The sequence below is a fragment of the Triticum aestivum genome, chromosome 1B (genome assembly GCF_018294505.1).
Source record: "Triticum aestivum cultivar Chinese Spring chromosome 1B, IWGSC CS RefSeq v2.1, whole genome shotgun sequence".
Taxonomy (NCBI): domain Eukaryota; kingdom Viridiplantae; phylum Streptophyta; class Magnoliopsida; order Poales; family Poaceae; genus Triticum; species Triticum aestivum.
In genome coordinates, this window is record NC_057795.1 from 475307122 (window position 1) to 475321067 (window position 13946).

Genomic DNA, 13946 nt, shown 5'->3' on the forward strand with positions numbered 1-13946 from the left:
CAGCAAGCCTACAATGGAATTACTCACGCACGGCGGTGTGCATCATGAAATTGGTGATGGAGGATGGTTGATGATGACGACAGCGACGAATCCCCCTCTCCGGAGCCCCGAACGGACTCCGGATCAGCCCTCCCGAGAGGTTTTAGGGCTTGGCGGCGGCTCCGTATCGTAAAACGCGATGAAATTTCCTCTCTGATTTTTTTATCTGCAAAACGGAATATATGGAGTTGGAGTAGAGGTCGGTGGAGCAGCAGGGGGCCCACGAGACAAGGTGCGTGCCCAGGGGGAGGGGGCGCGCCCCCCACCCTCGTGGACAGGGTGTGGGCCCCCTGGCATTGATTCTTTCGCCAATATTTTTTATATTTTCCGAAAGTTATCTCCGTGGATTTGCAGGTCATTCTGAGAACTTTTGTTTCTGCACAAAAATAACACCATGGCAGTACTACTGAAAACAGCGTCAGTCCGGGTTAGTTCCATTCAAATCATGCAAATTAGAGTCCAAAACAAGGGCAAAAGTGTTTGGAAAAGTAGATACGTTGGAGACGTCTCATTGATTATGTTACTAAGTGGGTAGAAGATATTCCAACTAGTAGTGCTGATCATAACACCTATATTAAGATGCTCAAAGAAGTTATTTTTCCGAGGTTTGGAGTCCCTAGATACTTAATGACTGATGGTGGTTCACATTTTATTCATGGTGCTTTATGTAAAATGCTTGCTAAATATGATGTTAATCATAGAATTGCATCTCCATATCACCCACAGTCTAGTGGCCAAGTAGAACTGAGTAATAGAGAGCTCAAATTAATTTTGCAAAAGACTGTTAATAGATCTAGAAAGAATTGGTCCAAGAAACTTGACGATGCATTATGGGCCTATAAAACTGCATATAAAAATCCTATGGGTATGTCTCCTTATCAAATGGTTTATGGAAAAGCTTGTCACTTACCTCTCGAACTAGAACATAAGGCATATTAGGCCATTAAAGAGCTCAATTATGATTTCAAACTTGCCGGTGGGAAGAGGCTATTTGACATTATCTCACCTGATGAATGGAGAACTCAAGCCTATGAATGCCAAACTGTTTAAAGAAAAAGTCAAAAGATGGCATGACAAAAGGATACAAAAGCATGAGTTTAATGTAGGTGATTATGTTTTGCTATACAACTCTCGTTTATGATTTTTTGCAGGAAAACTTCTCTCTAAATGGGAAGGCCCTTATGTTATCGAGGAGGTCTATCGTTCCGGTGCCATAAAAATCAACAACTTCGAAGGCACAAATCCAAAGGTGGTGAATGGTCAAAGGATCAAACATTATATCTCAGGTAATCCATAAATGTTGAAACCAATGTTATTGAAACCGTAACCCGGAGGAATACATAAGGGACACTTTCCAGAATGTTTCAGACTCCAGAAAGGAATAGGTATGTGGTACGGTAAGTAAACCGACTCCAAAACAGTTGTAATAGCAATTTTTCTCAATTTTGGAATATTTAAGAAAGTAGGAAAATAAGAAGTAGTCCGGGAAGGACACGAGGCATCCACGAGGGTGGAGGGCACGCCCCCCTACCTCGTGGGCACCTCGTGTGCTTTCCGGACTACGTTTTCTAGCATGATACTTCTTTTGGTTGGTAAAAATTCATTATATAATCTCCTGAAGGTTTTGACCAATGTATCACGCAAATATCCTCTGTCTTTGTTTTGAGCTGTTTTCCTGTCAGATCTAGATCACCATGACGTCTCCAAGCGCCCCCAAGGACAAGTTCTTTGAGAAGGTCATCAATCCCTACCTCGCGGAAGTGCTGCAACATCCTCAAACCATTGAGATGTGTGAGGGGTTCTGCACATCCGCGATGTTGAAGGACCAAGGAGAATCGGAAGCACGAAGACAAGGCTCGAAGCAATGGAGCAAGAAGTTTTCAAGTGCCAGGAGATGGTGGAACACGGACTCGACGCCAACTAGATAATGATCATGGAGTTCACCGACAACCACAATCTAGATGTCAAGAACATTGGGGAGACCATCTTCAAGCTTCACGAGAAAATCGAGCACCTCCAGGCCCAGATTTATGACCTGCAAAATCAAAACTGTGAGTATGAATATAGATTCAAGAGGATGAGTTTGGCTGCAGATTTGAGGATCCCGGAGACTCGATCATCCTTTTATGATGGTGAGCCTATGCCTTGGAAGATGGACGGCAAGCCTACATCATTAACAACTCTACCATCACTACCTCCGAAGAAAGAGACATAAATACATGGGTATGGGCACTCCCCTTGGCAACTACCAAGCTTGGGGGAGGTGCCCCGATATCGTATCACCATCACACTCCTATCTTTATTGTTTTTCTTAGTTTGATCCTTTTGGTAATATCTTGATTTGTTAGAATAAAGTTTTAATATGATTTAGTTTTGAGTTTTGCCTTATGATCCTTCTATGTAATCGAGTCTGTGAGCCACATATATAATAAAGATTAGTGTAGAGTCAAGGGCTTGATTATCCTATTATGATCTCGAGGGGATTAAAAAGAGAGAATAAAAAGAATTAAAGAGATCATATTGATCTTATGGAGAGTAATGACTTCACATATAAAGAGTATGATAAATAAAGATTGTTGAGAGTTGACAAACATAGTTTTGGTCATCATTGCAATTAATAGGAAGTAATAAAGAAAGAGAGGTTTTCACATATAAATATATTATCTTGGACATCTTTTATGACTGTGAGCACTCATTAAAATATGACATACTAAAAAGTTGATGTTGGACAAGGAACACAACATAATGGGTTATGTTTTCGTATATCCGAAATAAAGTATATTGTCATTGATCATCCAGCATGTTGAGCTTGCCTTTCCCCCTCATGCTAGCCAAATTATTTGCACCAAGTAAAGATACTAATTGTGCTTCCAAATATCCCTAAACCCAGTTTGCCATGAGAGTCCACCATATCTACCTATGGATTGAGTAAGATCCTTCAAGTAAGTTGTCATGGTTACAAGCAATAAAAATTGCTCTTTAAATATGTATGATTTATTAGTGTGGAGAAAACAAGCTTTATACGATATTGTGATATGGAAGTAATAAAAGCGACGGACTGCATAATAAAGGTCCATATCACAAGTGGCAATATAAAGTGACGTTCTTTCGCATTAAGATTTTGTGCATCCAACCATAAAAGCACATGACAACCTCTGCTTCCCTCTGCGAAAGGCCTATCTTTTATTTTTGTCTTATGCCTTATGAAAGAGTCATGGTGATCATCACCTTCTTTTTACATTTTATTCTTTGGCAAGCATTTTCTGTTGGAAAGATCCTAATACATATATCCAATTGGATGTAAGTCATCATGAACAATTATTGTTGACATTACCCTTGAGGTAAAAAGTTGGGAGGCAACACTATAAGCCCCGATCTTTCTTTGTGTCTGATTAAAACTCCATACCCATAAGTATTGCGTGAATGTTAGCAATCGTGAAAGACTAAATGATAGTTGAGTATGTAGACTTGCTGAAAAGCTCTTATATTAACTCTTTCCAATGTTATGATAAATTGCAATTGATTTAATGACCGAGATTATAGTTTGTTAGTTTTTAATGAAGTTTCTGATTCATACTTGACACTGTGAATAGATTGTAACTTTAGCATAAGAAATCATATGACAATATATATTTATATATGTTGTTGTTTCAAGAATGATCATGATGCCCTCATGTCCTTATTTTATTTTATCGACACCTCCATCTCTAAAACATGTGGACATATTTTTCGATTTCGGCTTCCGCTTGAGGACAAGCGAGGTCTAAGCTTGGGGAGTTGATACATCCATTTTGCATCATGCTTTGATATTGATATTTATTGCATTATGGGTTGTTATTACACATTATCTCATAATACTTATGCCTTTTCTCTCTTATTTTACAAGGTTTACATGAAGAGGGAGAATGCCAACAGCTGGAATTCTGGGCTGGAAAAGGAGCAAATATTAGAGACCTATTCTGCACAACTCCAAAAGTCCTGAAACTTCACGGAGGCATGTTTTGGAATTAATAAAAAATACTGGTGAAAGAATCAACAAGAGGGGCCCCACACCCTGGCCACGAGGGTGGGGGGCGCGCCCTACCCCCCTGGGCGCCCCCCTGGTAGGCCTCCGGTGCCCATCTTTTGCTATAATGAAGTCTTTCGCCCTGGAAAAAATCAGAAGGAAGCTTTTGGGACGAAATGCCACCTTCTCAAGGCGGAACCTTGGCGGAACCAATCTAGGGCTCCGGCGGAGCTGTTCTGTTGGGGAAACATCGGGAGGGGGAAATTGTCACCATCGTGATCACCATAAATCCTCTCATCGGGAGGGGGTCAATCTCCATCAAGATCTTCACAAGCACCATCTCCTCTCAAACCCTACTTCAACTCTTGTATCCGATCTTTGTCTCAAAGCCTCAGATTGGTACATGTGGGTTGCTAGTAGTGTTGATTACTCTTTGTAGTTGATGCTAGTTGGTTTATTCGGTGAAAGATTATATGTTCAGATTCTTAATGCATATTAATACCCCCTCTGATTATGAACATGAATATGATTTGTGAGAAGTTACGTTTGTTCCTGAGGACATGGGAGAATTCTTGCTATAAGTAGTCATGTTAATTTGGTATTCGTTAGATATTTTGATAAGATGTATGTTGTCTTTCCTCTAGTGGTGTTATGTGAACGCCGACAACATGACACTTCACTATTATTTGGGCCTAGGGGAAGGCATTGGGAAGTAATAAGTAGATGATGGGTTGCTAGAGTGATAGAACCTTAAACCCTAGTTTCATCATGACCCTGGCAGCAGCCATGATTGATCCTTCATACGCTAAACTGAAGAAACCTCGCACGAGTTTCATCATGCATGGGAGTCAAAGATATTAGATGAAGATCACATCCTATACGCAACAATGGATGCCTACCTTTATTTAAATATCTATAAGGGTTGGATGAAGAAGCAGAGCCCAGTGTCCAGTTCAAGCAAAGAAGCGTCGGCGAAGAGGAAGAGGAAGAGGAAGGGGGACGAGGACGAAGTTGAGGACGTGGACTCGAACTCCGAGTAAGGTGGCAGTGCTGTCGCTCATGCTGGTTCTACTGCAGTGTCAAGCGGACTAGTTGCTTAGTTTATTTTCAGGGGTGTGTTATGCTGAGACCCCAGCAGAAATATGTTATGTTCTTTCTCTTTATTTGAACTTTATGTTCTTTCTCGTTATTTGAACTCTTTAGTATGTACAGTAGTACTAGTACTATGTCTTACTATTGTTCTTCTTGCAGTTGCTACTACTGGTCGTATCTTCATGTTCCTACTGTACTTAATACATTTGTACTAGTAGTATAATTTGGGTCAGTCAATTTGTGAAAGAAGTTTGATGGAGCGAAGGAAGAAGACGGCAGAGAAGCTACCCCAGTATCTATATTAGGGTGGCAGGGTGCCCATGATCTATCTTATGAGTGTTGGGTGTGGAATGCAGTTCACCGGAAAAAATGGATCATGCCCGGGGTTAAATGGATGGCGGGGAGCACGGCGGTGGCAGGCGGTTCAGGGGAGGGCGAGGTAGCGGCGGCAGGCGGTTAGGCGTGTGTCGGGCTGAGAAAATGAACCGTGCATCAATTTTGGAGGTTGAAGAAGCCCTTCTAGCCATCTGATAACCCACAATTGTAGGGGATCCCAACAGCTTTCGAGGGTAGAGTATTCAACCCAAATTTATTGATTCGACACGAGGGGAGCCAAAGAATATTCTTAGTATTAGTAGTTGAGTTGTCAATTCAACCACACCTGGATAACTTAGTATCTGCAGCAAGGTATTTAGTAGCAAAGTAATATGATAGTAACGGTAACTGTGGTAAAGATAAAGATAGCAAAAGTAATATTTTTGGGTTTTGTAGTGATTGTAACAGTAACAATGGAAAAGTAAATAAGCGAAGCACAAGATGTGAAAAGCTAGTAGGCAATGGATCAGTGATGGATAATTATGTCAAATGTGATTCCTCATGTAATATCTATAACATAGGGTGACACAGAACTAGCTCGAAGTCATCAATGTAATGTAGGCATGTATTCTGAATATAGTCATACGTGCTTATGGAAAAGAACTTGCATGACATCTTTTGTCCTACCCTCCCATGGCAGCGGAGTCCTAGCGGAAACTAAGGGATATTAAGGCCTCCTTTTAATAGAGAACCGGACCAAAGCATTAACACATAGTGAATACATGAACCCCTCAAACTATGGTCATCACCGAGAAGTATCCCGATTATTATCACTTCGGGGTTGTCGGATCATAACACATAATAGGTGACTATAGACTTGCAAGATAGGATCAAGAACACACATATATTCATGAAAACATAATAGGTTCAGATCTGAAATCATGGCACTCAGGCCCTAGTGACAAGCATTAAGCATAGCAAAGTCATAGCAACATCAATCTCAAAACATAGTGGATAATAGGGATCAAACCCTAACAAAACTAACTTGATTACATGGTAAATCTCATCCAAGCCATCACCGTCCAGCAAGCCTATGATGGAATTACTCACGCACGGCGGTGAGCATCATGAAATTGGTGATGGAGGATGGTTGATGATGACGATAGCGACGAATCCCCCTCTCCGGAGCCCCGAACAGACTCCAGATCAGCCCTCCCGAGAGAGATTAGGGCTTGGCGGCGGCTTCGTATCGTAAAACGCGATGAAACTTTCTCTCTGATTTTTTTCTCCGTGACACGGAATATATGGAGTTGGAGTTGAGGACGGTGGAGCTGTAGGGGGCCCACGAGATAGGGGGGCGCGCCCAGAGGGGGTGGGCGTGCCCCCACCCTCATGGATAGGGTGTGGCCCCCCTGGTCTTGATTCTTTTGCTAGTACTTTTTATTTTTTCTAAAACTTGTCTCCGAGGATTTTCAGGTCATTCCGAGAACTTTTGTTTTCTACACATGAAACAACATCATGGTAATTCTGCTGAAAACAGCGTCAGTCCGGGTTAGTTTCATTCAAATCATGCAAGTTAGAGTCCAAAACAAGGTCAAAAGTGTTTGGAAAAGTAGATACGTTGGAGATGTATCACCATCCATGTTGCATCCAACGGCTCACAAGAGTCGACTGACCCAAATTGCTCCTTCAGATTGCAAGATCCACGTGGCATTCAAGGTCTTGAAGGTAGATTCCGCGTCTGCACCCGGTTTGCGGGCTCAGCCCAGGCGCGACCGGCTTCCGCCGTGACAACCACCATGCGCACCTCCTCCGCGCAAGCAGAGATGACAATGACACGCTAGTTCCTCCTCGTCGGCGTGCTGGAGCACGCGCTCGTCCTCCTCTTCGTGCAATGCATGCATAGATGCGGCTCCACCAGCTCCTCGTGTACTTGGCAGCGCGGCGGCATCACGAGGAAGGTCTGCAGACGACGTGAGCAGGCGAGCCTTCGGCTTAATGGCACAGTGATACATCTCCGTCGTATCTATAATTTTTTATTGTTCCATGCCAATATTCTACAACTTTCATATACTTTTGGCAACTTTTTATACTATTTTTTGGGACTAACATATTGATCCAGTGCCCAGTGCCAGTTCCTGTCTGTTGCATGTTTTATGCTTCACAGAAACCCCATATAAAATGGAGTCCAAACAGGTTAAAAATGGACAGAGAATTATTTTGGAATATTTATGATTCTTGGGAGGAAGAATCAACACGAGACGATGCCCGAGGTGGCCACGAGACAGGGGCCCACGCCCACTCTAGGTGGGCGCGCCCCCCAACCTCGTGGGCCCCTCGTAAGGAGGTTGATGCTCTACTTTGGCCGCAAGAAAGCTAATTTTTGGAAAAAGATCTGGGTGAAGGTTTCAATCCAATCGGAGTTACGGATCTCCAGATATAAAAGAAACGGTGCCACGGCATAATCCCAGAACGCAGAAACACAGAGAGACAGAGAGATAGATCCAATCTCGGAGGGGCTCTCGCCCCACCCAAGCCATGGGAGCCAAGGACCAGAGGGGAAACCCTTCTCCCATCTAGGGAGGAGGTCAAGGAAGAAGAAGAAGAAGAAGGGGGGCCCTCTCCCCCTTGCTTCTGGTGGTGCCCGAACGCTGCCGGGGGCCATCATCATCACCGCAATCTTCACCAACACCGCCGCCATCTTCACCAACATCTCCATCACCTTCCCCCTTCTATATTCAGCGGTCCACTCTCCCGCAACCCGCTATACCCTCAACTTGAACATGGTGCTTTATGCTTCATATTATTATCCAATGATGTGTTTCCATCCTATGATGTCTGAGTAGATTTTTGTTGTCCTATCGGTGATTGATGAATTGCTATGATTGGTTTGAGTTGCATGTTTTATTATTGGTGTTGTCCTATGGTGCTCTCCGTGTCGCGCAAGCGTGAGGGATCCCTGCTGTAGGGTTTGCAATATGTTTATGATTTGCTTATGGTGGGTTGCATGAGTGACTGAAACACAAACCCGAGTAAGGGAATTCTTGCATATGGGATAAAGGGGACTTGATACTTTAATGCTATGGTTGGGTTTTACCTTAATGAATCTTTAGTAGTTGCGGATGCTTGCTATAGTTCCAATCATAAGTGCATATGATCCAAGTAGAGAAAGTATGTTAGTTTATGCCTCTCCCACAAATAGAATTGCAATAGTGATTACCGATCTAGTAACATAGTCAATTGCCTAGGGAAAATTCCACAACTCCTACCACCACTTTTCCACACTTGCTATATTTACTTTATTGCATCTTTATCTAAACAGCCCCTAGTTTATATTTATGTGCTCTTTATTATCTTGCAAACCTATCCAACAACACCTACAAAGTACTTCTAGTTTCATACTTGTTCTAGGTAAAGCGAACGTCAAGCGTGCGTAGAGTCGTATCAGTGGCCGATAGGACTTGAGAGAGTATTTGTTCTACCTTTAGCTCCTCGTTGGGTTTGTCACTCTTACTTATCGAAAGAGGCTACAACTATCCCGTATACTTGCGGGTCATCAAGACCTTTTTCTCGCGCCGTTGCCGGGGAGTCATAGCGTGGGGTGAATATTCTTGTGTGTGCTTGTTTGCTTTATCACTAAGTAATTTTGATTTTTTGTTCTTAGTTGTTCTCTATCTTTAGTTATGGATATGGAACACGAAATACCAAAAAAATTAGGTGTACTTGCTACTCATGGAGATGGGGAACCTCCTAAAACCCTCGATGATCATCATGTGAGAAATATTTTGTACTACTTTGATAATCCTGAGAAAACCCCATTCAACTTTATAATGGGAATAATGTTGGATCAACGTGAATACTTTAGGGATTATCGCTTGACACAAAAAGGGAAACTATTATGGGATCAAATTCAAATGTTGAAGTGGTATGCTAGGCAACTATGCCTGATACATGATTATAGTTGCTGCTCTAGGATGAAGGCTCCACACCTTCCCTTTTCATGCAAATTTAATGATAATGAAACCTTATCTTCTTATGCTAATGGTATCTATGATTACTATGATGTGGAACAAATAGAAGAATTTGTTGCTTTTATGGGTGCTTATGAGATTGAATATATGTTTAAAGCGTTTGACGATTTTGATGATTTAGTTTATAAACCAGAAAATCTTGCTATACTTAGATATTGTTATGAAAATTATGAATACAATTACAATATTAATGCATTTATTGAGAAAGTCTCCGCTGTCCAAGAAGAGACTAATATTTTGCAGGAAGCTATGGAAGAAGAAATTGATGAAACTGTGAGCTCATTGGATGAAAAAGATGATGAGGAGAGCAAAGAACAAAAGGAGGAAGAGCGGATTGATCACCCGTGCCCACCTTCTAATGAGAGTAACTCTTCAACTCATACATTGTTTAATTCCCCTTCGTACTTACCGAAGGATGATTGCTATGATGATTGCTATGATCTCGTTGATTCTCTTGAAATATCCCTTTTTGATGATGATTGCTATGCTTGTGGCCAAGATGCCAATATGAATTATGCTTATGGAGATGAACTTGCTATAGTTCCTTATGTTAAAAATTAAATTGTTGCTATTGCACCCACGCATGATAGGCCTATTATCTTTTTGAATTCTCCAAACTACACTATATCAGAGAAGGTTGTGCTTATTAAGGATTATATTGATGGGATGCGTTTTACTATTGCACATGATAATTTTGATGAATATAATATGCATGTGCTTGCTGCTCCTACTTGCAATTATTATGAGAGAGGAACTACATCTTCGCCTCTTTATGTTTCCAACACGATAGAATTGCAAGAAACTGTTTATACTAGGCATTGGCCTTTACTATGTGTGCATGAATTGTTCTTTTATGACATGACGATGCATAGGAAGAGAGTTAGACTTCGTCATTGCTTGATATATGTTACTTTGTGCTCACTACTAAATTACAAATCATTGTTAATTAAAATTGGCTTTGATATACCTTGGGATCCGGGTGGATTCATTACTTGAGCACTATATGCCTAGCTTAATGGCTTTAAAGAAAGCGCTGCCAGGGAGACAACCCGGAAGTTTTAGAGAGTCATTTATTTTTGTTGAGTGCTTTCATATAGTTTAAAACAAAAAAATAAAGAGGGGAACCTAAAACTTTTCAAAAAGGAAAGAGAAAGTGAGAAAGACAAGCATTGTTAAAGTGGGAGCTAGCCTTGAACTTTGTTCATGCTCATGGAAACTTTGTGAATCTTGATTATAGAAACTTTTCAACAAAAATAATTATCCCCTTGTACAATTCCATTCTATTATAAAAATAATGTGCCCAGGTTTGCCTTTAGGATGTTTACAATGCTTGTTGGTTTGTACGGTGCAGGACAGAAACTTTGGGTGTAGTGCGTGATTTTACATTTTTAACTGGAAAATCATATGGTTCTGATTATTTTTTAAATGTCTTTCTGTACAACTTGTTTATTTTTCCTAATTTTATTAGAATTTTTGGGGTACCAGAAGTATGGTGAATGTTCAGGTTGCTACAGACTGTTCTGTTTTTGACAGATTCTGTTTTTGATGCATAGTTTGCTTGTTTTGATGAAACTATCAATTTATATTAGTGGATTAAGCCATGAAAAAGTTATGTTACAGTAGACATAATGAAAAACAAAATTTGAATTGGTTTGCAACAGTACTTAGAGTAGTGACTTGCTTTATTATACTAACGGATCTTACCGAGTTTTCTGTTGAAGTTTTGTGTGGATGAAGTGTCTAATCGAGGATGTCTCCATATGAGGAAAAGGAAGAGAGGCACGAGCTCAATATTGGGGATGCCTGAGGTACCCCAAGTAAATATTCAAGGAGACTCAAGCGTCTAAGCTTGGGGATGCCCCGGAAGGCATCCCCTCTTTCTTCAACAAGTATTGGTATGTTTTCGTATTCGTTTCGTTCATGTGATATGTGCAAGTCTTGGAGCGTCTTTTGCATTTAGTTTTCGATTTTATTTTATGCACCATGCTGGTATGAGATAGTCCTTGGTTGATTTATAGAATGCTCATTGCACTTCACTTAAATCTTTTGAGTATGGCTTTATAGAATGCTTCATGTGCTTCTCTTATATTATTTGAAGTTTGGATTGCCTGTTTCTCTTTACATAGAAAACCGCCATTTGTAGAATGCTCTTTTTCTTCACTTATATTTGTTAGAGTGTGGGCATATCTTTTGTAGAAAGAATTAAACTCTCTTGCTTCACTTATACCTATTTAGAGAGATGACAGGAATTGGTCATTCACATGGTTAGTCATAAAATCCTACATAAACTTGTAGATCGCTGAATATGATATGTTTGATTCCTTGCAATAGTTTTGCGATATAAAGATGGTGATATTAGAGTCATGCTAGTGGGTGGTTGTAGATTGTAGAGACACTTGTGTTGAGGTTTGCAACTCCCGTAGCATGCACGTATGGTAACCGTTCTGTGACAAATTTGAAGCATGGGGTGTTTCTTTGATTGTCTTCCTTATGAGTGGCGGTCGGGGACAAGCGATGGTCTTTTCCTACCAATCTATCCCCCTAGGGGCATGCGTAGTAGTACTTTGCTTCGAGGGCTAATAAACGTTTGCAATAAGTATATGAGTTCTTTATGACTAATGTGAGTCCATGGATCATATGCACTTTTACCTTTCCATCATTGCTAGCCTCTTCGATACCGTGCATTGCCCTTTCTCACCTCGAGAGTCGGTGCAAACTTCGCCGGTGCATCCTGATAACCCACAAGTATAGGGGATCGCAACAATTTTCGAGGGTAGAGTATTCAACCCAAATTTGTTGATTCGACACAAGGGGAGCCAAAGAATATTCTCAAGTATTAGCAGCTGAGTTGTCAATTCAACCACACCTGGAAACTTAGTATCTGCAGCAAAGTGTTTAGTAGCAAAGTAATAAGATAGTGGTGGTAACGGTAACAAAAGTAAGGACAGCAAAAGTAATGTTTTTGGTATTTTGTAGTGATTGTAACAGTAACAACGGAAAAGTAAATAAGCGAGAACCAGTATATGGAAAACTCGTAGGCACCGGATCAATGATGGATAATTATGCCGGATGTGGTTCATCATGTAACAGTCATAACATAGGGTGACACAGAACTAGCTCCAGTTCATCAATGTAATGTAGGCATGTATTCCGAATATAGTCATACATGCTTATGGAAAAGAACTTGCATGACATCTTTTGTCCTACCCTCCCGTGGCAGTGGGGTCCTATTGGAAACTAAGGGATATTAAGGCCTCCTTTTAATATAGAACCGGAATAAAGCATTAGCACATAGTGAATACATGAACTCCTCAAACTATGGTCATCACCGGGAGTGGTTCCGATTATTGTCACTTCGGGGTTGCCGGATCATAACACATAGTAGGTGACTATAGACTTGCAAGATAGGATCAAGAACTCACATATATTCATGAAAACATAATAGGTTCAGATCTGAAATCATGGCACTCGGGCCCTAGTGACAAGCATTAAGCATAGCAAAGTCATAGCAACATCAATCTCAGAACATAGTGGATACTAGGGATCAAACCCTAACAAAACTAACTCGATTACATGATAAATCTCATCCAACCCATCACCGTCCAGCAAGCCTACGATGGAATTACTCAAGCACGGCGGTGAGCATCATGAAATTGGTGATGGAGGATGGTTGATGATGACGACGGCGATGAATCCCCCTCTCCGGATCCCCGAATGGACTCCAGATCAACCCTCCTGAGAGAGATTAGGGCTTGGCGGCGGCTCCATATCATAAAATGTGATGATTTCTTCTCTCTGATTTTTTTTCTCCCCAAAGGCCAATATATGGAGTTGGAGTTGGTGTCGGAGGGCCACCAGGGGGCACACGAGGTAGGGGGGCACGCCCAGGGGGGGCGTCCCCCACCCTCGTGGATAGGGTGTGGGCCCCTGGTCTTCATCTTTTGCGAGGATTTTTTATTAATTATCCTAAGATATTCCGTGGAGTTTCAGGACATTCCGAGAATCTTTATTTTCTGCACAAAAACAACATCATGGCAGTTCTGCAGAAAACAGCGTCATTCCGGGTTAGTTCCATTCAAATCATACAAGTTAGAGTCCAAAAGAAGGGCAAAAGTGTTTGGAAAAGTAGATACGACGGAGACGTATCAACTCCCCCAAGCTTAAACCCTTGCTTGTCCTCAAGCAATTCAGTTGAAAAACTGACAGAGAAAAAGAAAAACTTTTACAAACTCTGTTTGCTCTTGTTGTTGTAAACATGAAAAGCCAGCATTCAAGTTTCAGCAAATATTATAAACTAACCATTCTCACAATAACACAAAGGTCTCACAATTACTCATATCAATAGCATAATCAGTTAGCGAGCTATAATAACAAAACTCAGATGACAACACTCTCTCAAAATAATTATAACATGATATAACAGAATGGTATCTCGCTAGCCCTTTCTGAGACCGCAAAACATA